The following is a 26,160-nucleotide window of genomic DNA, read 5'->3' on the forward strand; positions in this document are numbered from 1 at the left end:
CTTCTTTAAGGCTTATCCTCTTGGGGAGTACATGTTTCTTGGGATTATGAAATGATCAACTTTAATCAGTGCCTGCCCATTAGCCCTTGCCCTCATATTACTGATGATTAATACCAAAAATATGTTTTAACATCTGTTGACTTCCTAGGATTTTGGAGTATTTGATAAGATATAAGCTAATGTGAATCCCAGACAAAGGTAGGCTAATCTAAGTAAGATTATGTCTGGTTTTTCAACTACACTTTTCAGAATTCTAATGGTAGAAAGACATTTTAAAAAGAAAACCGTTAACATAATCACAGCTTGCAAAGCTTCTTGTTTTTCCATGCTATGATGGGACATTGGTTAAGCACACAGAACATAATTTCCTATGGCGTGTCAGACCTTTCTCTTAGGTCTGATGAGGTCTATGGATAATTATGTGCAACAACCTACTGTGGCAGAGAAACTGAATTAGCAGTTACATCTGACAGTCTTCTCACAAAAGAATGTCAGTCTCTCACTATTTTATATCAGCTAATCTCTAGATGGACTTTCCTGGTTGAAGCTTGCTTTCTTCATCAGTCTCTTATCAAGAATGCTCTGGTTAAGAACTGATTCATATTAAGGACATTATTAATATATTGTAAGTATCCCTAAATATAAATTTTAATATTAAATATTAATAGGGATATTACATGATATTGGCATACTATATAATGTGCTTATACATATTTATGTCAAATGTTAACTGACCCAGATCTTTAAATATTTTCATTTGTCTTTATGCACCCTGAAACAAAAGTTTACTTCTTTGGTTGAAAATTCACCTTCACAAATATTCATATTACCAATTACCTTTCTCATAAAATATTAACTAGCATGTTTGTTCTTGATATTATTCTATAACAATATATAATATGTAATTTGAGGGCAGAATTGTGTCAAAAGTGACACTTGGGAGTCGGGCGTGGTGGCACACACCTGTAATCCCAGCACTTTGGGAGGCTGAGGGGGGCCGATCACTTGAGGTCATGAGTTCGAGACCAGCCCGGCCAATGTGGTGATACCCCATCTCTACTAAAAATACTAAACTTAGCCAGGCATGTTGGCAAGCCCCTGTAATCCCAGCTACTTGGGAATCTGAGACACGAGAAGTATTTGAACTTGGGAGGTGGAGATTAGAGTGAGTCGAGATTGTGCCACTATACTCCAGACTGGGCAGAGTGAGACTCTGTCTCAAAAAATAAAATAAAAAATAAGTGACACTTGGGGTAACATCATTAAAAATCAAAAACCTGGTGCTTATTAAATACTGCACAAAAAGCACCCAAATGTTTACCAAATAACAGCTTTTTTTTTTCTTTTTTTAAGACAGTGTCTCACTTTGTCACCCAGGCTAGAGTGCAGTGGCACAATCTCAGGTCACTGCAACCTCTGCCTCCTGGGTTTAAGTGATTCCCCTGCCTCAGCCTCTCAAGTAGCTATGATTACAGGTGTGTGCTACCGTGCCTGGCTGATTTTGGTAGTTTTAGTAGAGACGGGGTTTCACCATGTTGGCTAGGCTGGTTTTGAACTCCTGATCGCAAATGATCCACCCACCTCAGCTTCCCAAAGTGCTGGGATTACAAGTGTGAGCCACCATGCCCGGCATTTAATAACAACTGTTTATAACCAAGAGTTGGTTTAGATCCCCAAAATAGGTAACTATCCTTTAATCACAGGGTTTTAAAAATAAAAAAAAATAAAAAGTAGATAGCTAATTACAAAAAATACACAACATTCTCAATCATAAATAATTTTGTATGATTAAGTACATATAATATCTGCAGACACTTGAAATGAATCTCATATGTGTTACAAAGGTTGGTCATTTTAAAAATTATATCTGCTGGGCAGATGTAGTAGTTAATGCCTGCGATCTCAGCACTCTGGGAGGTTGAGGCAGAAGGATCACTTGAGCTCAGGACTTCAAGACCAGTCTGGGCAACACAGGAAGATCCTGTCTCTATAAAAAATGTAAATATTAGCTGAGTATGGTGATGTACACATTCTTTAAGTGAATCTTACAGACTCATTTTAATTTAAAATGAGTGCCAACACTGAAAAATGGTATAGTTGGGCTGGGCGTAGTGGCTCTTGCCTGTAATCCCAGCACTTTGGGAGGCCGAGATGGGCAGATCACGAGGTCAGGAGATTGAGACCACCCTGGCTAACACGGTGAAACTCCGTCTCTACTAAAAATACAAAAAATTAGCCGGGAGTTGTGGCAGGCGCTAGTAGTCCCAGCTACTTGGGAGGCTGAGGCAGGAGAATGGCGTGAACCCGGGAGGCGGAGTTTGCAGTAAACCGAGATCACACCACTGCACTCCAGCCTGGGTGACAGAGTGAGACTCCATCTCAAAAAAAAAAAAAAAAAAAGAAAAAGAAAGAAAGAAAGAAAAAGAAAAATGGTATAGTTGAGTTCATAATGTGATTTTTTTTTAAAAAAGGCCAACATAGGGCTTGCTTGGTGCCTTAACATTTATAAAATCATACTCCATATCTGAAACATCACTCTTGTTCTCATGTTAATCAATATAGTGACATAAATCAGGACTAAAAACATTTCCAGACACAAACCTTGTATAGGAGAGTAAATACAATCATCTATTAATACAACATATTTCCTATCTTTGGCTAAGCCTATACCCAAAATGATTTCATCTTTTTATGCTTATCAATCATCAGAGAAAAAAATCCTCATCTATTTTAAGCATCAGATAAATTACACTATTGAAATTATATAATTATTGTCAATGTTATCGAAGTTTTGTTCCCTAAAAGTTTTAAATATCTTTGGACAAGAAATCTCAAATTGGTGATCTGTGGACCAATTGAGCTTACAGATATTTTTTATTTGACCAGTCAATTTTCTTGAAAATTTTGAACTTAAATGCCTGTAGAAGCAGCTTATATTCTCCAATTTGGCCACAAGCCCAACCTCTTCCTATCCTTCGAGCTTACAACTTAACACAATTATTAGATTTGATCAATATTAGTGTCTAATTTGACAAATATGACATAGAAAAACTTGCTTAAGGCCAGACGTGGTATTTCATGCCTGCAATTCCAGCGGTTTGGGAGGTCAAAGCTGGAGGATCACTTGTGTACAGGAGTTTGAGACCAGACTGAGCAGCATGGTGAAACCCATCTCTACAAAGTACACAAAAATGAGTTGATTACTTGGCCATGGTGGCATGGCTCTAGTCCCAGCTACACAGGACATTGAAGTGGGAGGATCACTTCAGCCCAGGAAGTAGAGGCTGCAGTGAGCTGGGATCTCGCTACTGCACTCCAGCCTGAGTGACAGAGCGAGACCTTGTCTCAAAAAAAAAAAAAAAGAAAAGAAAAGAAAAGAAAAACCTGTTTAGCAACCGGTTCAGCACACATATTTCTGCAAAACCAACCAGCAACAAAAGGAAAACCCAGGGCAAACGAAAACAAAAATCTTGACGCATTTTTTATTTGCAGATTTTGGTGAGGTATACTGAGCAAAGGAATGTCCTAGAAAAATAAGCCAATCAGTATATTTATCCCACAAATGTTTGCATTTTCAATAAATATTAAGCCAAAATAGCAGTATCTTCTTTTTCAATGAAAACACATATTTGTAAAATATGATATATATTATTCATGTATATAGATATTAAACGCTAACAGCTCTAGAATCAAGATATTGATAGTATACATACTGGAACACTGGAACATAAATTCTTTTTTTTTTTTTTTTTTTCTTTTGAGACAGAGTCTCACTCTGTGGCCAGACTGGGGTGCAGTGGTGCAATCTCAGCTCACTGCAACCTCCATCTCCCAGGTTCAAGCAATTCTCTTGCCTCAGTCTCCTGAATAGCTGGGACTACAGGTACTCACCACCACGCCCCACTAATTTTTGTATTTTTAGTAAAGACGAGGTTTCACCATATTGGTCAGGATGGTCTTGATCTCTTGACCTCATTATCCACCTGCCTCGGCCTCCCAAAGTGCTGGAATTACAGGCATGAGCCACAACGCCCAGCCCAGAATTCTTTAATTTCTTTATCTGTTATTGATGTACCTGTCAGCCTCTGATTCTGTGATTCTCTACTATCTCACTTTGTTGCCTGGAATGAATATGAAGCAACCTGTACCAATTCAGGAATCTACTTATGTAGATTTTAGAAAGTGACCCACTATATGTAACTTTCATGTAACAGCCACAGTAATTTAAACAAAACAAAAGCCCTTAACCAGATCATGTTATTTCCCTGTTAAAACCTCTCTTGGCTTACATTGCTCTTAGAATAAAATTCAAAATCCTTATGTGTCCTATGTAGCCCTGATATAGTTTGGATGTGTGTCCCTACCCAAATCTCATATTGAAATGTAATCCCCAGTGCTGGAAGAGGAGCCTTGTGGGAGGTGATTGGATCATGGGGGTGGATTTCTCATGAATAGGATCTCATTTCATCATGAATCTCATGATGGTGCTAAACCATGAATCTCATGATGGTGCTAAATTTCTCATTTCATCATGAATCTCATGATGGTGCTAAACCATCCCCCATGGTACTGTCCTCATAATAGTGAATGAGTTCTCATGTAATCTGTTCATTTAAAAGTGTGCAGCACCTCCCCCTCCACTCTCTGGCTCTTGCTCTGGCCCTGTGCCTGCTGCCCCTTTCCCTTTGTCATGATTCTAAGTTTCCTGAGGTCTCCCCAGAAGCCAAGTCAATGCCAGCATCATACTTCCTGTACAGCCTGCAGAACCATGAACCAGTTAAACCTCTTTTCTTTATAAATTACCCAGTCTCAGGTATTTCTTTATAGCAATGCAAGAATGAACTAATACAAGCCTTAAGTATACCAATGTCTCACACTACCTTTGGCCCCTTACTCACTTCTACAAATATTTTGGGCCTAGCTTTATTTAATTGAATTTGCCAGACTCATTCTCATCTCTGTACTTGGGAGTTTCTCTTGCTCATCACCCACTCTTTCCTCAGGCCTTTGAATGGCTAGTTGATTCTCTTTACTCAGGTCTTGGCTTACATACTATATTACTTACTCAGACAGGCTTTTCCTGGACACCTGGGAAACCACAGACAAAGCAAATGTAAATTTAAATGGTCTCCCAATTCTCTCTCATAATCTTGTTGTCTTTCTTGTTTGTTTGTTAAGAGTAATTATCTTACCTGAGCACCACTTACACATTGTATGGGATTAATCCATATTCTCCAACCCTTTGCAAAGCATAATAGTTGTTCTATGCACCCACCAAACTTGATGACTGTCATGAATGAGTTACTCTTCATTACGCCCATGTTACATTTATCATGTAAATCATGTTTGTTGCCAAACAAATCTATGCTAGTTGTATCTATTACTGTAATATATGAATATGCATATAGACATAAACATAGGTATAGATAATATGTGTATATATGAAATACAATTGTAAAAATAAAAAAGTTATTTCTATGAAAACTATCTTGAATGCTTTGAAAGATAGATAGATAGAAAGATAGATAGATAAGTAGATAGATAGATTTATCATGTCAACTGTGTTTGATAGTGTATTAGTCTGTTTTCATGCTGCTGACAAATACATACCCAAGACTGGGCAATTTACAAAGGAAAGAGGTTTAATGGAGAACTCACAGTTCCACATGGCTGAGCAAGCCTCACAAGCATGGTGGAAGGCAAGGAGGAGCAAGTCACGTCTTATATGGATGGCAGTAGGCAGAGAGAGCTTGTGCAGGGAGACAACTGTTTTTTTTTTTTTTTTTGTTTTTTTTTTTTTTTTTTTTTTTGAGACGGAGTCTCGCTCTGTCGCCCAGGCTGGAGTGCAGTGGCCGGATCTCAGCTCACTGCAAGCTCCGCCTCCCGGGTTCACGCCATTCTCCTGCCTCAGCCTCCCGAGTAGCTGGGACTACAAGCGCTCGCCACCTCGCCCGGCTAGTTTTTTGTATTTTTTAGTAGAGAGGGGGTTTCACCGTGTTAGCCAGGATGGTCTCGATCTCCTGACCTCGTGATCCACCCGTCTCGGCCTCCCAAAGTGCTGGGATTACAGGCTTGAGCCACCGCGCCCGGCCGAGACCACTGTTTTTAAAGCCATCAGATCTCATGAAACCCACTCACTATCATGAAAACAGCATGGGAAAGATCCACCCCCATGATTCAGTCATCTCCCACCGGGTACCTCCCACAACACAGGGGAATTATGGGAGCTACAAGATGAGATTATGGGAGCTACACAGAGCCAAACCATATCAGATGGTAAACCAGTTTATACCAATTATACTATTTTTTGTTTTATATAGATTGATTGATTGATATTAGCATGAGTGTAAAAAAGTTATTTCTATGAAAACTATGTTGACTGTTTCTACAAGATTTTATAAAAGTTAGGAGCTAAAAATACATCATTGTTAAATACTGTGGGGGCAAGGTAATTTTTAAAAATACCTTAAAAATCTTTAAAATCTAGAACTCACTCTGATACTTTGTAAGTGTCCAAATCCTTGTTTCACTTAAAAATAAAAAATAGATTGTTACTGGCAATTTTAGACAAAGCATGTCAATGCTTTAATTTCCTCACAGAAATTTTTCAGGCAGTGGAACAAAAATCCTTGACGTAATGTTATCTGAGGTTTGGCGCTGCCATAGTTGTCTCCCTTTCACCTCCACAGGATTACCCAGGAGAGACAACCACCTGCCACCATTCCAGTCCTCCTCCTTCCCCTTCCTTGTGATGTTACATACCGAGGAGAACAGAATATACTCTAATCTCTTGCTAATCAAAGTGTGCTCCTCGGATCGGCAGCACCAGCATCACCTGGGAGACTGTTAAAGATGCAGAATCTGGGACTCCACCCAGACCTGCTGAATCAAAACCTACATTTTAATAAAATCCCCAAGGATCCACATGCAAATAAACATTTGAAAAGCACTGCTTTAATCCTACAAGAAAGTGAAAAGAATGACAACAACAAATAAAAGCACCATAAAATTAATATTATGACAAATAGAAGGGATTTTTAATTTACCTACATGGCTTCCCTTCCATTGGCAGAGAAAATCAAGAATTGGCAAAAATCCTTACCCAATCTGAGGAAAACAGGAGATAGCCCATGTATTAGATGCCACATTGGACAAGCAAGGAGACAAACAAAGATCTTGTTCATTCACAGATAATTGAGTGAACATCGGATCAACTGGGAAACCTAAAACACCGTAATTGAAATTATTGTTGTTTGGGGAAGACACCTGAATGTATTTTGTCCATATGTGTAACCCCTTTTTTCCTTAGATATGGAGAAGTTGTACTGAATTGGTAGAATCATTTATATTTATTATATATGATCACCAGAAACAGGGCACACCAAAAATTGTTTCAGCCAAGTTGTGACTCTCTGGAATGAATGCCACCATTCATCAAAAAATTCCCTCATAAAATCTAAATTGTTTTCTAATCCCACAGATTTCATTATTTTTCTGGTAAGATATTATCCAGATAGAAATGCTAACATCAGGGTACTCCATTTTCTTTTGTAAATGTCTTTCCCTATAATCCAGAAATATTGCCTAATATCTCACAGAACTTATCTAGACTAGAAAGAAGATTTCCAGAAGAAATTCTGAAGCTGTAAAATCAACATGCTTATGATTCAATGTGAATAAACCCTCAACAAAATTCTGCTGTTAACAATTTTTCAAACCTCATCTAAGTATTCTAAAGCACCAAAAAGAAAGAGTAATATAACAAGAACAGTTCAAAGGATCAGCCCAGTGTTTTTTCTGTTACTTCATTTTCAGTAGATATATTGGAAATGGTAGCAAAACTCTATACTGCAAGTTGTGCCTTTAAGCTTGTCTTTGAACCTAATCTAAATTAAGAGTACAAATTAACCAAATCAACATTTGTAAATTAAGCAAATTAATTTTTTTTTCTTGAAAGTTTTCATTGGCCTTAAATGAGTGAACTCAAAACATTTCTAGCAAACAACAATTTAAATTCAAATCAAGGCCTTTCAAGTGGTGACATCAAACCATCGAGAGGTTGAAAAGATGGCTGGATGTGGTAGCTAATGCCTGTAATCCCAACACTTGGGAGACTGAGGTGGACAAATCACTTGGGATCAGGAGTTCATGACCAGCCTGGCCAACATGGTAAAACTCTGTCTCTACTAAAAATACAAAAAATTAGCTGGGCATCATGGCAGGCACCTGTAATCACAGCTACTTGGGAGGCTAAGGCAGGAGAATCCCTTGAACCAGGGAGATGGAGCTTGCAGTGGGCCAAGATCACGCCACTGCACTCTAGTCTTCCTCCAAAAAGAAATAAAATAAAATAAAATAAAGGTTGTAAAGATAAATTGGGAACTTAAGAATCTTCCCTTTTCACATGTGTTCAGACAACTTGCATTCCAGTCCTAATTGGGGCTTTGTTTGCCTAAGGGGAAACAAATTTTCTTAATTAGAATGTTTTGTGAATTGGAAGGAAGATGTCTTATAGGATCTTTGATTGGTGGGGATTTTATTGTCATCATTTTCAGATAAACATGTTTTTAGAAGTTTTTTCCCTAGTTAGTGCCCGTACTGAGACAGGCAAGCTAATTGAGCTTTGACCAGTGGTAACCCTGGTTTAAAATGGCCAAAGCTCCATTATCTTATGCAATCTAACACAGGAACAGAAAACCAAATACTGCATATTCTCACTTATAAGTGGGAGTCAAACGAGAACATGTGCGTACTAAGAGGGGAACAACAGACATTGGGGCCTACTTGATGGGGGTGAAGAGGTAGAGGATCAGAAACAAATGCCTTTTGGGTACTATGTTTATTACCTGGGTGATAAAATTAACTGTACACCAAAGCCCTGTGACACACAGTTTACCTGTGTATCAAACCTACACATGTACCCCTGAACCTAAAAGTTAAAAAATAAAGTAAAATAAAACTACTCGTCCTGAGGAATTCAAGATGGATTATTCTGGGTAGAGGAAAAAAAGAGGCTTTTCTGCATCTCTTGCCCATTCTTTCATTTACCCAGGATTACGCACAAGGAAGGGGACTGATGGACTGGTCAGTGACTCAGCCCATGCCAGCCAAGCAGGATTATGAAACTGATCTCCTGTCAGGGCCAGCACTGAGGCAAAGGCACACAAGTGACCAGGGCTGGAGAGTGATGTTTCAGTAAAAATTAACTCTTCAAAGAAGAGAGGAGGCAGGAAAGAATGAGGGAGGAAGAGTTAAGTTTTTTTGTTTTGTTGTTGTTTTCTTTTCCCGACAAAACCACAGACTTACTCCACATATATGATCATTATGGCCACTCCAAGCAGGAGGAGCTGTCTCCAGCTCATTTTCTTTTCTTTTCTTTTTTTTTTTTTTTTTTGAGACGGAGTCTCGCTCTGTCGCCCAGCCTGGAGTGCAGTGGCCGGATCTCAGCTCACTGCAAGCTCCGCCTCCGGGGTTTACGCCATTCTCCGGCCTCAGCCTCCCGAGTAGCTGGGACTACAGGCGCCCGCCATCTCGCCCGGCTATTTTTTGTATTTCTTAGTAGAGACGGGGTTTCACCATGTTCGCCAGGATGGTCTCGATCTCCTGACCTCGTGATCCGCCCGTCTCGGCCTCCCAAAGTGCTGGGATTACAGGCTTGAGCCACCGCGCCCGGCCGCTCCAGCTCATTTTCAACTGCTCAGTAAGTCTTCTGGGTCTTACCCACCACATTACAAAAGCTTTTTTGTCTAGTCTTTTATTTTAATAAAAAATAAAATATAACATATTGATATAGACATGAAATATAATTGTTTAAAATGTTTTTTAATTCTAATAGGCATTTTAATTTACACAGTGAGCAAATACTTTGAGTTGATGGAAAGAGACTATAATAGTGCAATTTCAGACATCAGCCACAAGATTGGGGGAGGGGAGTTATTTATTTTTGAGGGAGGGAGGTCGTAGCAAGGCTCTTGCAAGTGCCCCAGAACCAACACATGCCACTTACGACTTCTAGGTCCTCTTTTGGAAGGCTGGGTCATGAATAACATACTAACAGCACGTACTGAGAACCTACTAAATGCCAGGCATTTGACAGGCAGCATCTTTAACTTCACTAAAGTTTGAGGAAGTTGACTAATTCGCCTTAAGTCACACAGCTCATAGGAGGTGGAAGCACCATTGAATGCAAGTTTGTCTGACTTCCAAGCCCTAACTGTCCCCATTATATCGATCAGTTTTATGAAGAGACAAGTAATAAGGTAGTAATAAGTGTATCCACACTGAGGGCTGAAATGTGGAGAAATATTAGGCATCATTTTCACTGAGTGATGAAGGTCATTACAGGTCTAGAACATGTGATTTTTGGGCAATAGTGAAAAATTTATGAAATCTATCTTTTGCCCTTACATTTTTTCTTGTTGTTTTTTCTCCCAAGAACCAAGTACTACATGGGTTTTAGGATTATAGAGGAAAATGGAAACCAAAACTTAGAATGGAGACATACTTATATGGAATAAAATAGATTTTATAAGAAATCCATAAAACTAAATATATAATTTTTAATTGAGACAAGATCTCTCTCTGTCACCCAGGCTGGATGCAGTGGCATGATCTTGGCTCACTGCATCCTAAGCCTCCCAGGCTCAAGCAATCCTCCCACCTCAGTCTCTTCAGTAGCTGGGACCACAGGCATGCACCACCATGCCCAGCTAAGTTTTTGTATTTTTGGTGGAGACAGGGTTTTGCCATATTTCCCTGGATGGTCTCAAACTCCTGAGCTCAAACTATCTGCCTGCCTCGGCCTCCCAAAGTTCTGGGGTTACAGGACTGAGCCACTGCGCCTGGCCAAATATTTATATATGTATTTATATATAGATATAATATATTTTTATATACATATTTTATATATATTATACATATTATATAGTATATATTATATAGTATATATTATATATTTCTATATACATATTATATCTATTTTATATACATATTATATATAATATATATATAAAGTAATTCTAGTCAATATCTACTTTAAACAATCGTGTGATCTATTTTTCCCATGGTGTCTTTTGTAACATTTTTATCAATACATAAATTACACACCATAAGATCCCCCTATTTAAAGCATCTAATGTAAAGGTTTTTACAATAGTCATAGGGCTGTGCAGTCACCACCGTACCTAAATTTAGAACATATTCATCACCCCAGAAAGAAACACTGGATTCACTTCCTACTCTTTTACCCTCAGCCTTAGGCAACCACTGTTCTACTTTTCCTCAGTATAGATATTCTGGATATTTCCTAAAAAGTGAATCATAAAATGTATAGTCTTCAGCTTCTTTTACTTTGTATATATAAAGTGTATGTGTGTGTGTGTGTGTATATATATATATAACTTATTCATATTGTAGCATTATTGTCAATTAGTATTCTTTTGTATGAATATACCACATTTTATTTATGCATTCACCAGTTGATGGATATTTGTGTTGCTTTCATTCAGGCTGTTACGAATAGTGCTGGTGTGAACATTTGTGTGCACATATGTTTTCATTTCCCTTGGGTATATACCTAGGAGTAGAATTGCTATATCATATAGGAACTTTATGTAAACTTCAGGGGAACCATTAGACTGTTTTCTAAAATGGCCACACTATTTTACATTCCCCCAACAATAAATGAGGGTTCCAGTTTCTCTACATCCTCTTGTAACTACATTAGATCAATCTGATTCTGTTTTTTTTTGGAACAAAGTTGTGAGTTTTTCAGTTGCCATGGACTCCCAGGTTGAGCATGCCCAGATGAACCAAGTGTGCAACCATGGGCTGGGGGGTGGGGGGGAACCTAAGTGTTCAGAGTGAGGGTCGGAGACTGAATTAAGAAGTGAACACTGCATGGCAGGGTCCAGGATCCAATCAGATCAAGCTCTGGCATCACCCTATGGTGGTACGATACAGTCAGATCATGCCTTCAACATCACATAATTGCAAGATCCAATCAGATTACACCTCATTACCCTATGCTTATAAAACCCTACCGAAACCACAGGGCAGGAAGACAGATTTGAGGGCTTCCTTCTATCTCCCTGCCAGTGGATTTGCAATACAGCTTTTCTTTTCTCAAAAGCCAGTGCTACGACCTCTATGTGCATTGGGCAATGAGCCCATTGATTGCTCAGTAACACTGTCATCACTTGTTTTTTTGTTTTTAATTATAGCTATTCAGATAGATATGAAGCTGCATCTCACTGTGGTCTTCTGTTTTGTTTTGTTTTGAGACAGAGCCTCACTTCCTTGCCGAGGCTGGAGTAGTAGCACAATCTTGGCTCACTGTAACCTCTGCCTCGGTCTCCCAAAGTGCTGGGATTCCAGGCACAAGCTGCGGTGCCTGGCCTCGTTGTGGTTTTGATGTGCGTTTTCTTGATGGCTAACTATTTTCAGCATTTTCATGTGCTTACTGGCTATTTGTTTAGCTTATTTGGAGAAATGTCTGTTCCCTGTGATCTATTTACTATAAATAAAATGACATGTTTCAGATTTCAGCATTTCTCTGGTAGGTAAGTGGACAATCAGATAACAGTGTCCCTAAAATATGAAAGGAATTATTTATTTTGTGACTTAATAACTGGACTGAAATTGGAGGAGTCAAGTTGCAGAGGTAGAAATGAGAGTTTTCAATGATGTTCTTTAACCCTTTTGGAACAGGTAGGTAATCATTTTCATGGTTTATAGCTCTTAAGACATTGGTTGAATCTGAAGGTAATTGAGAGTAGTTTTCCAAAGAAGACACCGTTATAATAAAGAGCTCAGTCTGTGCCTGTGTTCAAATTCTGGCTCCAGCACATACTAATTTTGTGACTCATTTCTACACCTCACTTTCACATCTGTACACTGGACAAACTACCTCCAACAGTAGTTGAGAGGACTGTTTGATAAAGCACTTGTACCATGCTTACATATAATAAGTTCTTGATATGTGATATGTGCCAGTTATTATTCCTTAAAAAACAAACAAACAAACAAACAAACCCATAAGCATGGAAACCCTAGGAGCAACATGAAACATGAGCTAGCACTGGTTGCTTCTCCAGGCATTGGGAAAGAGAGAGGGCTAGAAGATGGAGGAAACCGGATCAACTATGAGGACTTCTACTTCAGAAGAGGAAAGAGACACTCCAAGGAAGATTTGTTACCAAAGAAGGAGGCACTTTAAATTAGAGGGGTCTGGACAGTGTTTTGGAGCAGACCGTAAGATCTGGGCAGAGGAAGAAAAATGCCACTTTTTTCCTGCACCACTTTCCTCGTATTTCCTTATGTAGCAAAGCTATATTTTGTACGAGAAGAAATCTAACACAAAGTTGACAATGGTGAAGACAATCTTATGTGGAAAATCCCTCTAACAGCTGACTCTGTTTGACCCAAGGAGTTTCAAGCTCCTGAAATCCTGTTTTAGACAAATACCAATAGAAATGGTATCAGGATTTTATCTGGCTTGAGCTTTTATGGCTTATATATTTCTATTTCCTATAGATTTATCTAGTACAATAGAGGACAGATTTTCCAAAAAATGTGCTTTCTTTATCTAAGATAAACTTTAATAACCCAAGAGAAAAGCTTGAGGAACTATTTGCACTATTTGTTAAAATGTTATATATGTAGGGTACATATATCTTCAATGTTTGTTTTATGAATGAAGTGAAAGGACTTTTGAAAGTTCTTTCTTCCTGGTTTCAAAGGTGGCACACAACATGTTACAATATCAATTAAACATTTCAGAATAAATACATCAAAATGTTATGTTTAATCCTCATTTACTATATTTGTGCTTTACCTATGTCTAGTATTTCTGAGCCTGACTTAAAAAAAAGTCCTACAAAATTACATATATTAAAAAAAGCTTTTATGAAAAACTACCAGTCAAGTGAAGTGTATTAAAATGACAAAAATCCTATAATTATGCATATTTTACCATTACTTGGGAACTACCACATTCTGAATTACATCAAAATCCAACGTTAGAGATATTAGAGATAAATCTGAGGGTTTTTTTTTTTTTTTTTTTTTTTAAGGAGCATCTAATGAGTATATTCTTTTAACATTCATTTGGTGTTAATTTAGCAGACACTTTTTGGTTTCTATAAGTAGATTTATGTAGAAATAGGTTTTGAATATTTACTTCTGACTACTGTATTTCTCCTCAAATTTTTACTTATGAAAAATAGAAGCAAAGAGGGTAAATTTCCAGTTTATGAACCTGCCACTACATCGATTTAAATTTAATATTCTATGTAAAATTTAATATTCTGTATTTGTGTTTCTGGTATGGCAGCCACTATCTACACGAAGCTATTGAGAACTTAACCTGTCACTAATGAAACTGAATAAATACATTTTAAAATTTACTCAAATTTAATTAATTCATTGCAACAACTCCCAGATTGACTAGCACAGATAAAGAGGACACAAGTTTATTATTATTATTATTATTATTTTATTTTATTTATTTATTTTTTTTTGAGACGGAGTCTCGCTCTGCCGCCCAGGCTGGAGTGCAGTGGCCAGATCTCAGCTCACTGCAAGCTCCGCCTCCTGGGTTTACGCCATTCTCCTGCCTCAGCCTCCCGAGTAGCTGGGACTACAGGCGCTTGCCACGTCGCTCGGCTAGTTTTTTTGTATTTTTAGTAGAGACGGGGTTTCACCGTGTTAGCAAGGATGGTCTCGATCTCCTGACCTCGTGATCCGCCCGTCTCGGCCTCCCAAAGTGCTGGGATTACAGGCTTGAGCCACCGCGCCCGGCCCACAAGTTATTATTTCAATATTATTCTTTAACCCTTTTGGAACAGGTAGGTAATCATTTTCATGGTTTATAGCTCTGAAGACATTGGTTGAATCTGAAGGGAATTGAGAGTGGTTTTCCAAAGAAGGCACCATTATAATAAAGAGCTCAGTCTCTGCCTGTGTTCTGCCAGTCTCTGCCTATGACTAGATAACATTTTGGGTAATGGTTCAAAACCATAAACGGATCAACTAACTAATGTCATCACTGATTTGTCGCATTAATATTATTAAAACAGGTAGTCAACTGGTAGTACGTGTGTACTTGGATAAATGAATGCGCCTCATTTTTAACAGATTCTTACATAATAAGAAGTGCTCAGAAAACAAGAAATAAAAGCATAAGTAGCTCATTTTACTCATCTTTCTTTTAGCAAACATTTATCTAATGCCACCATGTTACAAGCAATGAGGATTCAGCAAAACCAGAACGGATCCTGCTCCCACTGATTTTTGTATTTACTCAATATCTACTTCGTCCCAGTTCCTCTGAGCATATGCTTTGTTCTGAAGAAGGCTAGACCGTCTAGAAAGACTTAGTCCCCGAATTAGAGGAAAGTACAGAGTACTATAGCACTATAGTACTATAGGAATACAATTACAGAGAATCTGAATTCATAAGTCATCAGGGAAGTTTTCTTGAAACAGAACTGAGTTTTGAAAATTGACAGTAGTTAGAGCTAGATAGAGGACTTGTATGAGACAAGATGTTGGAATAAACTAGCATGGTGCTATTGTTATCAGAAGGCAGGCCTTGAGTATGAATTGCCCAGATCCTTGGGGTTTTGAACAAACAATTGGACAAAATGCACAAAGTAACAGAGGAACGAAATCCAGAAACAAAGAAACGAAAGCAAGGATTTATTAAAGCAAGAAAGCACCCCACAGGGCCGGAGAGCGCCCGAGCAAGCCACTCAAGGGCCTCGTTTATAAAGATTTGGGGGTTTAAGTATTTTTTGAGGTTCTTATCAGCTACCTTTTATCTGGATGAAGGATTTGGCTCGTGACTAATTAAAGGTTGAGGTGAATTGGCCGAGGCTAACCCAATGCTAGAGCACATTGGCACCATATGCAGATGAATTGGTGGCCGGTGCTTGGCCTGCGGTTACTCCAAGGCACTTTTCCATCTGAGATGTGGTGGAGGCGGGAGAGTAGGCTTTGATCTTTTGTTACTTGGGTGTGGGGAGGTGGGGTTTTTCCTTTTGGTTTAGCTTTAGGAGGTTCGTGTTAATTGGCTTTAGGTTTAATTCCTTTTGGTTTAGCTTTAGGAGGTTCCTGTTAATTCCCTGCCCCCAGACCCTATTCTCCTGCCTCACTATCAGAGAACTATGTAAATAGTTTGGTGATGTGGGGAATACAAAGGAGTACTAGGAGATAAGGCAAGGCCTAGCTCCCCAGTGTCTCCAGAGATAAGCTAAGTTATAGGAAGTAACTTAAGGGTTTTAGAAAGTGAAATGAAAAATTCAGATTTCTTCAAAGGAGAGCAATTATTAAGAAAAAATCACAAGAATCCAGGTGGAAAATATTTCTGTGGCTCTAAGTAATCCACAAAGGATCCCATCTCTTCATAGAATCTAAATTTTTCTGAGTGAAACATTCAGCAACTTCAGCCATCAATAACTCAGTCAAAAGCCAATAAGAGAAAGAAAGAAAGAAAGAGAGAGACAGAGAGAAAGAAAGAAAGAAAGAAAGAAAGAAAGAAAGAAAGAAAGAAAGAAAGAAAGAAAGAAAGAAAGAAAGAGAAAGAAGAAAAAGGAAAACGAGAGAAAAAAAGCAATAGGTTACTTTTTAGGAACTCTTAAGTGTAAAACACGTCCTTTTGCAGAGACTACTGACTCAGAACTGAATTCAAAATAATGTTTCTGACTTAGGAACATAGATTTTCAGCACATGTACGGCTGTGAGAGAAGGACACTTGTAGGAATAAGAAACAATAGTTAAAAATAAGGGAGGAATAACATTTAAATGTCAGAGGCCTTGTCTTCCCCCTTGTATTTCTAATAGCTAGCCTAACATCTGGCATGGTACTAGGTGATCAATAAATAGTCATTACAATTTATAGATATCTATAAATGAATGCATCCTAAAAATCATACAGATAAATTAGGAGAATGCTCAGTTTAATAATGCACTGCAGTAGTCCCAAAAGACATCAGTGTATTATATCCCAAGACAATAACTGATATTCAGCCTGAGGCCCCTGGGGTAGTTTGCGTGGAACATCCAGCCACTGTTTCAGACTTGACTCTACCAGACACACTCTTCTCTGTCTTTTCTTGAGCTCCAGGGATCATGTGTTTGCAGCTTGAGCCAGCTGCCTCCAAATAAGACATTTAACTATTTGAGTTACTGATTTTTGTATTTATTCAATATCTACTTTGTCCCAGTTCCTCTGAGCATACGCTTTGTTTTGAAGAAGGCTAGACCATCTAGATAGACTTAGTCCCCAAATTAGAGGAAAGTACAGAGTAGCACTATATACTATATATACTATAGCACTATAGTACTATAGGAATACAATTAAAGAGAATCTGAATTCATAGGTCATCAGGGAAGTTTTCTTGAAACAGAACTGAGATTTGAAAATTGGGAGTAGTTAGTGAGAGCTAGACAGACGACTTGTATGAGACACACTGTTTTCTGGTTAATATAAAATACAGAAATAAAAACTACACACTCATTTTCTTAAGTAATGTCACCTTTTCATTCCTATTAAACAATGCAACAATGCAATCTAATAACCCTTTATCATATGGAGCAAAGATAATCCAAGCACCACCAATGGTTCTGATGCTGACTGCATATTAGAATGTCTTGTAAACTTATCAAAAACAAGGATTCCTGGGCTCCATCCCCAGGAATTCAGATTCAAGTAGATCTAGGGTGGTGGTGTATGCTAAGAATTTTTATTTTTATTCAATTCGTTATTTTAAAAATCCCAATCCCAACTATGCTTGAACATTAGAAATATGTAAATTCCCAGAATGTATTCCATTCGCTCAGATAGAAGGTAAAATCTACATACAATATACTTGTTCTGTTCAGAAGCCTACCCAGACCCTCCCAATCAATGGTTTCCCTTGCTTGTTGCTTGTAGGGAGTCCCGGCATGTCAAGGATACCTTGTGGAGCTAGCTGCATAGGTATTGCCCTTTATATTTGTTAATGATTGTTTTTAAGCTAAACTTTGAGATAATGCTGGGAAAGCTTGACCTCTTTCTCCCTGAATCCACTCAGCTTTTCATTTTCTAATTAATGGCTTATCAAATGGCTAAATGTCCCAACAATTTGAACAAAAGACTGATCTTTAATCCTCTTTTTTTCCTCCTTTACTCAACTCACAGGGAAGAACATAACATTTGTCTAGACCCTATGCTGCAAAGAAAGAAAACAAAAAACCAAAAATCCTCTCATATCCAAGAGGTTGACCATGAAACCAAAATATGGGATCTTCCATGTCCCCATCTCACCTATGCTCCTGCCCAACTCCCTCTCCTTCTAATAGTCAAACCAGGGATTTGTTAAAGATGCATTTGACATACCCTTGAGGTCATTTTTCCAAACTGTCCCCAAAAGCTAGTGCCTCTCTGAGCACAAATGGGGGATGAGACCCGGAATTCTGCTTCAGGGGCTGGCATTATCTTTGGACGTTATGGCAACTGACTTAATCATAGCTGGAAGCAGGGAGAATTACAGAGAGTGCTTTATGAGTGTTACTTGTTCAGACACTGGCAAGTGTATCTGTTAAGGGTGCAGAATTCTTACTGTTCTGTTGTGGCAGACCTGCTCCATTCTGAACTAGATAATCCTGAAAAAGCACATTATAACCTTCTTTAAATCAACACCAATACCAACAACAGAAATCCCAAACTTTGCACACTTTGCATTTGTAAAAAAGGGATGGCTGAATTATGCATTCTGTCTCAAGTCACTTTCACTTTAAAATGCAAAAAATGAAAATGCATTAAGAGGTATAACAAACAAGAGTGTGCACTGAATACATGAAAGGTACAAAAGTGTTCATAACAATACAGCAATACACATGTCCATCAATAGTAGAGTGGGTTTTATGGTATATGTATACAATGCAATGCTACACAACAATAAAAATGAAAGAAATACAATCACATGCAACAATATTGGTATATCACATACATAACATTGAGCCAATGACATCACACATTAAAAAAGGCATTGTATAATTCCATTCCAGAAATAGGACAACTTCATCTGAAATGTAAGAAGTCAGGACAGTGGCTACTTCTAAGAAAAAAGGAAGGGATAATTATTGGGAGGGCACATACAGGGGGCTTTAGGGGCTTGAAATGGGTGGGACTTACACAGATGTGTTCACTTGGTGATATTTAATTAAGCTATACACTTAACAATTTGTATACTTTTCACCATGTCATATTAAAAAAAAAAAAGTTTAAAACTGCTTTGAAGTTCATTTCTTTCAGGATGATCATTTAATTACATTAGCCTTGAATCAATGCCAGGAGACTAGAAAAAAGAGAATAGACAACTGAGATTAATGAGAAACCTGCTATTACTTTAAAATAAGTGTTGTCACATAAATCTCCACAGCAAATGGTTTCTGGCTTATTTGTGACCATGGAAAACAGCACAACAATGAGAAGCAGAAAACAAATAAAATCAGTATTTCAAAATTTAGCAGACTTTTGTTTTTTAAAAAACTTGTTATACAGAAAAATGGAGGTAGAACTATCTTCAAAATAAGAGTGCTGCTGATTGATTCTTCACTTCCTTTGCTTCTTCTACCTACTTTTTGATCATTCTTTGCTCAGGTTAACAGTGGGAGGAAAATGGTGAATTGAAATAATTTTTTTTTTTTTTTTTCTCACTGGTAACTTTTTGAAACTCTGAGTAACATATAATGGCATAAATGAGGTCTTAACATGCTCATAAATTTTAGATGAAGGATTGTTTGGTTTCTTTGTTTGGACTGAACCAATGCTTTCCAGCAGAGCTTTTTGTGATGATGGAAATGTTCCTCTGTGATGATGATCACTAGCCACATGGGTTCCTGAGTGCTTGAAATGTGGTGAGTGTAACTGAAGAGATAAATTTTTGCTTTAATATAATTTTAATTAATTTGAATATAAATTCAAATGACCCACATGTGTCTGGTTGCTATTCTGTTGCTCTACTGAACAATGCAAATCTTTTTTCTTTTCTTTTTTTTGTTTTAATAGAAATAGGTCTCACTATTTTGCCCAGACTGGTCTCAGACTCCTGGCTGTAAGTGATTCTCCTGTTTTGGCCTCTCAAAGTGCTAGGATTACTAGCACCAAGAGTGCAAGTCTTGATGACAATCTGGTCCCACATTCTTTCATAAGGGCCCATGACACTCCCTGAAATGATGACAGGTTGGTGAAATGTCTATAGAGTCCAACAAGGCTCGACTGGGAGGATTTCAGAGAAGGTGAAGAAGGAAGTGTAGCTTATTGGCTTGCACAGTTACCAGAAGGAGATGAATTTCTCTGGAAATTTTGTTAAAGAACTATACAATCTTAAAGTCTTTAGGAATATTACATAGGGCCCCAGGAAAAACAGATTTAAAATTTTTAAATGTATCCAAATTAGCAAAATTAGCAAACTTTAAATACTTATATTAAAACAATTGGAAGGGGAGGACTAAAATCAGTGGAGCAGCTGACTGGAAACACTTTGGGTAGATAAGTAACTGGACATCTTTTGATTTCAACTTAGTAAATGCTTTTGAGTAAGTACTTACTAATGCTCTAGTCTTGAGGCTATACCATGCAGAACTTTGACAACTCGGTGTCTCAAATACCCTAAAGGAGATTCTTTTCTTATTTTTTAGATTTAATGGTGTTTAAACTTTTCCCTTGATGGATGATGTCTTGACTTGAGAAAAATTGCAATTTTACTTCGTTTTATTTGTTATTTGCAGAATCAGTCTTTCTCAACAAGGTCAGCAAGATATGATACAGTACACTCATATTTTACCCTTCCTGCTGTGCCAGTATAAGTATGCTAGTATCAACTCACAAGCATTTTTTGGTCATTTCCCAAATAGTTTAGGACATAGTGGTCATAATAAAACAGTCACCTTTTGAACCACTTTTATGATTTCTGGGTCAGTGTTATATTTCATATGCTATCTAATAGTAAGACTGATGTATCAACTGTGTTTGAAGGATTACAGCTATAAAGTAACCAGAAGAGTTTCTTGTAAAGATTTTTCCCTCACTGAAAACCATTCAGTTTTCTTTTCATAAAGCACAAATATATTAGTATTTCCATCTTTAGATACTACGTAACATTTGCTTCATACGCAAAAAAGTTTGAATAAACATAAAGCCAGCCTTGGAGTAGTTATATCCTACTTCTTTAATGCTAAGAGCCCTTCCCTCCCTCATATCCTTTTTTTTTTTTTTTAACTCGCATATTAACATTTACACATTCAAGATGTATCTTAGAATCAACCTGGAGAATAAACTTGCCAGACTCCAAGTAGAGGAAACAGTATTAACAAAATTACTATTGCTCAACCACACTAATTATATTTTAGCTATGCTAGAATGTCTCAGGTTCATCCAAATTGTCACCTCGATTTAATTCCCTCCATTGGTAGCTGTACATTGAGTTGAAATCTAACTTACATTCGAACTCCTAATTTTTAAAATGTCTTTAAGACTACACTGTTGAGCAGTTTTGAGATGTAAAGTTGTTCTTTATCCAAAATACTACTTGTGATTCACCACACAATGTAATTAAAGGCAATAGAATCTGCCAAATTTCTTGTTTACGAAATGATAATGTTTTCATATCATAAGAAATTTAATATGATATGAAAATTTGAAGTTAAAAAAGAAGTAGGTATAACTGATTTATACATCCTGATGAAACCCCAATCCTATGCCAAACATCTGTCAAAAACTTCCAGTTCACTCACATGGACACAGGGAGGGGAACATCACACACTGAGGCCTGTTGGGAGGTTGGGAGCTAGGGGAGGGATAGCATTAGGAGAAATACCTAATGTACATGATGGGTTGATGGGTGCACGATGGGGGCAAACCACCATGGCATATGTATATTTATGGAACAAATCTGAACATTCTGCATATGTATCCCAAAACTTAAAATATAATAAAAAAACAAAAAACAAAAAACTTCCAGTTCACTTTTAAGATAGGCCATTTAAATTCCAGCATTGCATAATTTAATCAAAGCAAGAAATGAAATTACAGATTGAACCAAGTAGAAAGAGCCCAAAGTCTCTTGATTTTCTCCAATATGCCTCTCTGCATTCTAATCAATACTTAGGGTACTACATGGTCACTAGCACAGTCTAGGTTATAAAAAGTAAGTGAACTCCAATTGTGACACTATCCAAAGGGGGAAAAAATTCCCTGAGATCGTGTGATCAATAGAAGATTATATTCACATTAAAAAAGCAGCATATCACAGGAATGAGATAAACAGCTGCTTATGGCCAAAAATATATTAAAGCAAATCAGTAGACTTCAGATGTTAAAAAGTCTATTCTCAAATCTTGATCATAATAATATACATTAAAGTGATATATAACTGAATAAATGTGGGTGGACTTACATTTCTGATGGATTATGTATACTGAAAGATACAATATCCCTACATGCATTCAATAAGTAAGATATTCTTTAAAAACACAGTGGGATCACAAGATGAGAAATGAAAATTACAGTGGTCCAAACAGAGAACTGTAAGTCATATCACATCATTCCTCAGATTTTATCACTTAGTATAAAATAAAAATACTTCACAGTGGTCCACAAGATCCTTCATGATTTTCCCCTTCCTGAAACACCTCACTACCACACTCCCCATCTTTCTGACTTTATCTCCAATTTCCTCATTGCTCTTCAAACAGCTCCCATCTCAGTGATTTGTTACTTGTGTCTATTCCATCCAGATATCCACGTAAGTATTGCCTCACTTTCATTGGTGTCTGATCAAGGAATATCTTATCATATTGGCCTTTCCTGGCTACTCTTTATAAATTATCATCATTCTTTATTTTCTCTTTTCACTTAATTTTTCTTCTTAGCACTTGTCACCACCTTTCATATTTGTTTTTTATTTGTTGGCATTACCACAAACAGAATGGGAGCTAGGCAGAGTAGAGACTCTGCTCTGATTTTTAGTGCCAGGCACCTAGCAAGTTGTCAGTACATATTTATTAAACAAAAGAATGAATAAAACTAGAGTAGTAAACATGGACTGACCTTGGGATGGCTCTGGAGGCTTTTTACAGTACAAGAACCAGTCCAGGTCTTGGGTTTTAATAGACACATGGTGCGTGAAATAGAGAACCTTGGGTCTCTGCTACCTAGAAGATACAACTGAGATCCTTGAACAAATCATGTGCCTATGAAAGTTTATACCTCAGTGTAAAGGTGAGATAGAAAAACCTATGAGATCATCAAGGAAACCAACACAAGAATTGGCTGGTTTCGTCTTGACTCAGGGCATAAAATTAAATGTGAAAGCTCTCTTAAAAATTGATAACTTAGTCAAATTGGTTAGTTGTTTTAATTTTTACTACCTGTGTGAATATGAAAACCTCAAATGAAGATAACTCAGTGGTGGCCTGGGTTGTGTAAACATGTATTTTCCCTTTAGGAAGACATGTAACATCCAAGTCAATTGTGATTTCACAAATTAAATTCAACCAAATATGATCCCATATGAAGGAGCCAGAAAAACCAAATAGCACAATTAAATACCAAGGACTTCAGACCTGTAAGATACAGACTATAAAATAGCAATGTTTATAATGTTTATAAAAATAAAACAAGTAAGGCAAAACATAAAGAAAAACTAAATATGTTTAAAAAATGGTCAGAAATATCAAAAATAAATGTAAAAAAGAAATTCTAAAAATAAAAAGTATAATCACAAAAATTATAAACAATGAATTAAAAAGCAGATTAGACAGGAATAAAGAGAGAATTAGTAAACTTGATGACAGAGTGAAGAAATTACTCAGAATAAAATACATAGTTAAGGAGATATACAATATAAACAAGGACTTAGGAGACATGGAAGATTAAGGGTAAGAAGGTCTAAAATACACTAAACTGGTGTTCAAAGAAGAGAGCATTAAGAGACTAAAGGTAGACACTATTCAAATAGCTAAAGGCTAAGAGCTTCTAAATTGATGAGAAATAGGTAACAAAAAAAATCTCAAATGAGATCAACATAAAGAAATCCACAAATAAAAATATATGTCATAGTAGAACCACAGAAAATCAAAGATAAATAGATAGTTTAAAAAATAGCCATAGAAAAAAGGCACAACACTGTACTGGGTTAAATTGTGTTCCCTTAAAATTTATGTCCTTCCTAGAACCTCAGAATGTGACTGTATTTGGAAATAGGATCTTTGCAGATATAATTAGTTAAATTAAGAAAAAGTCATATTGGAGTAGGGTTGGCCATAAATTCACTGTCACTGATACTCTTATAAAAGAGAAGATGGGAGTCCGAGGCAGGCAGATCACAAAGTCAGGAGATCAAGACCGTCCTGGCTAACATGGTGAAACCCTGTCTCTACTAAAAACACAAAAAATTAGCTGGGCATGGTGGCAGGTGCATGTAATCCCAGCTGCTCAGGAGGCTGAGGCAGGAGAATCGCTTGAACCCGGAAGGTGGAGGTCCATCTCAGAAATACACAGAGGGCAGACAGCAATGTGAATGTAGAGGCCAATACTGAAGTGATACATCTACAAGCCAAGGAAGGTAAAGGATTGCTGGCAACAAGAAACTAGGACAGAAGCATGGAATAGATCTTCCTTTAGAGATTACAGAGGAATCATGGCCCTGCCAACATTTTGATATTGAACTTCTAGTCTTCAGAACTGTGAGAGAATACATTCCTGTCATTTTAAGCCATCCAGTTTGTGGTAATTAGTTATGGCAATTCTATGAAACTAATACCTGAAAAAGAACTGCAGTCATATTGTCATCTAACAGTAAATGTGAGAAAGCCAGATAACAGTGTCATCTTTCATATGCTAACTGAAAATAGCTATTGACTTAGAATTTTGTACCTGACTTTCTTACTTAAGAATGAGAATCAAATAAACACATTTGAAGATTATAAAGCTGAATTCAGGATGATCAGACTCTCATTGATTAAACTTCTAAAAATATACTTTAGAAAGCACATGAATTATCCTGTAAAAAAATCTCTAAAATATAAGATAAAATGGTGACCAAATAAATATATAAAAATATAGGAAATCTAAACAAACATTGCATAGAACAACAAAAATGGCACTTATCAATTTAGAAGTAAAAAAAATAGAGCAAAATATTAGTCTACAACATTATTAAGAGATTAGAGGAGATGATCAGAGCTTAGTTATTCAGTATTATTCAGGAGTAGGATAAAAATACTGATTAAGTTGAACTTTTGTTGTTGATTTAAAACTGTATCTTGCATTTTTAAATCTTAACTGAAGAGAAGAAACAGAAGGAACAAAACATTAAAGAAAAATAATAAAATATAAATAATAAAAATAGAAACAAAGTGAACATAATTAGAGAAAAAGCAAGGTCAATATAAAGCTGAAAATAATGCTGTATGTATACTTCAACATAACAGTTATAAGAAAAATTACCACATTGAAATAAAAAATATACTATGGGCTGTTTCAAGTGGTAAATTTGGATAAAAAATATAGGCCAACCAAGCAATATATAGATATGTTAATATCAGAAAATATAGGCTTGGAAACAAATAAAAATAACAGAGATGAAGAGTTACTTCATAATTATGAAAGAAGCAATTAACAAATATGGTATAGCAGTTTTAAACTCATTCACATCAACTAATACAGCCTTAAAATATATAAAGCTAAAAACCAAGAATCATAGGCAAATATAAGCAAAGTTATCATAAAGGCATAATTTTTATTATTTCCCCCCTCTGAAATTGATAGATCAAGTAAGGAAAATATGTATAAGATTTAAAAACTTAACATAATTAGTAAGCTTCATTGAAGGGCCATATGTAGAATACTGACCAGAAATTAAGAATACTTTATCTTTGAAAGCATGCATGGAACATTTATGGAAACTAGTCAGATTCTAGGCTGTCAATCAAGTCTCAATGAATTTTTTTTTTTTAAATGGTATCAACCATATTCTGTGACCATGATTTAGTTAGAAATAAATAACAAAAGTTAACTGGCTGAAAAATAGATATTGGGAAAACTAGTTATATAACCCTGGGATCAATTTACTAATATTTTAACAGAAGAAATTAAAAACAGATCAATTGGAT

At 36.8% G+C, this 26,160-nt stretch overlaps 1 protein-coding gene across 2 annotated transcripts in view; it reads right to left on the reverse strand.

Annotated features, from left to right (window-relative positions):
• Nucleotides 1-26,160, reverse strand: part of PRKG1 (protein kinase cGMP-dependent 1) — a 1,342,290-nt gene that overhangs the window by 613,563 nt on the left and 702,567 nt on the right. The window lies entirely within an intron of this gene.

Source organism: Theropithecus gelada, chromosome 9 (assembly GCF_003255815.1).
Source record: "Theropithecus gelada isolate Dixy chromosome 9, Tgel_1.0, whole genome shotgun sequence".
Taxonomy (NCBI): domain Eukaryota; kingdom Metazoa; phylum Chordata; class Mammalia; order Primates; family Cercopithecidae; genus Theropithecus; species Theropithecus gelada.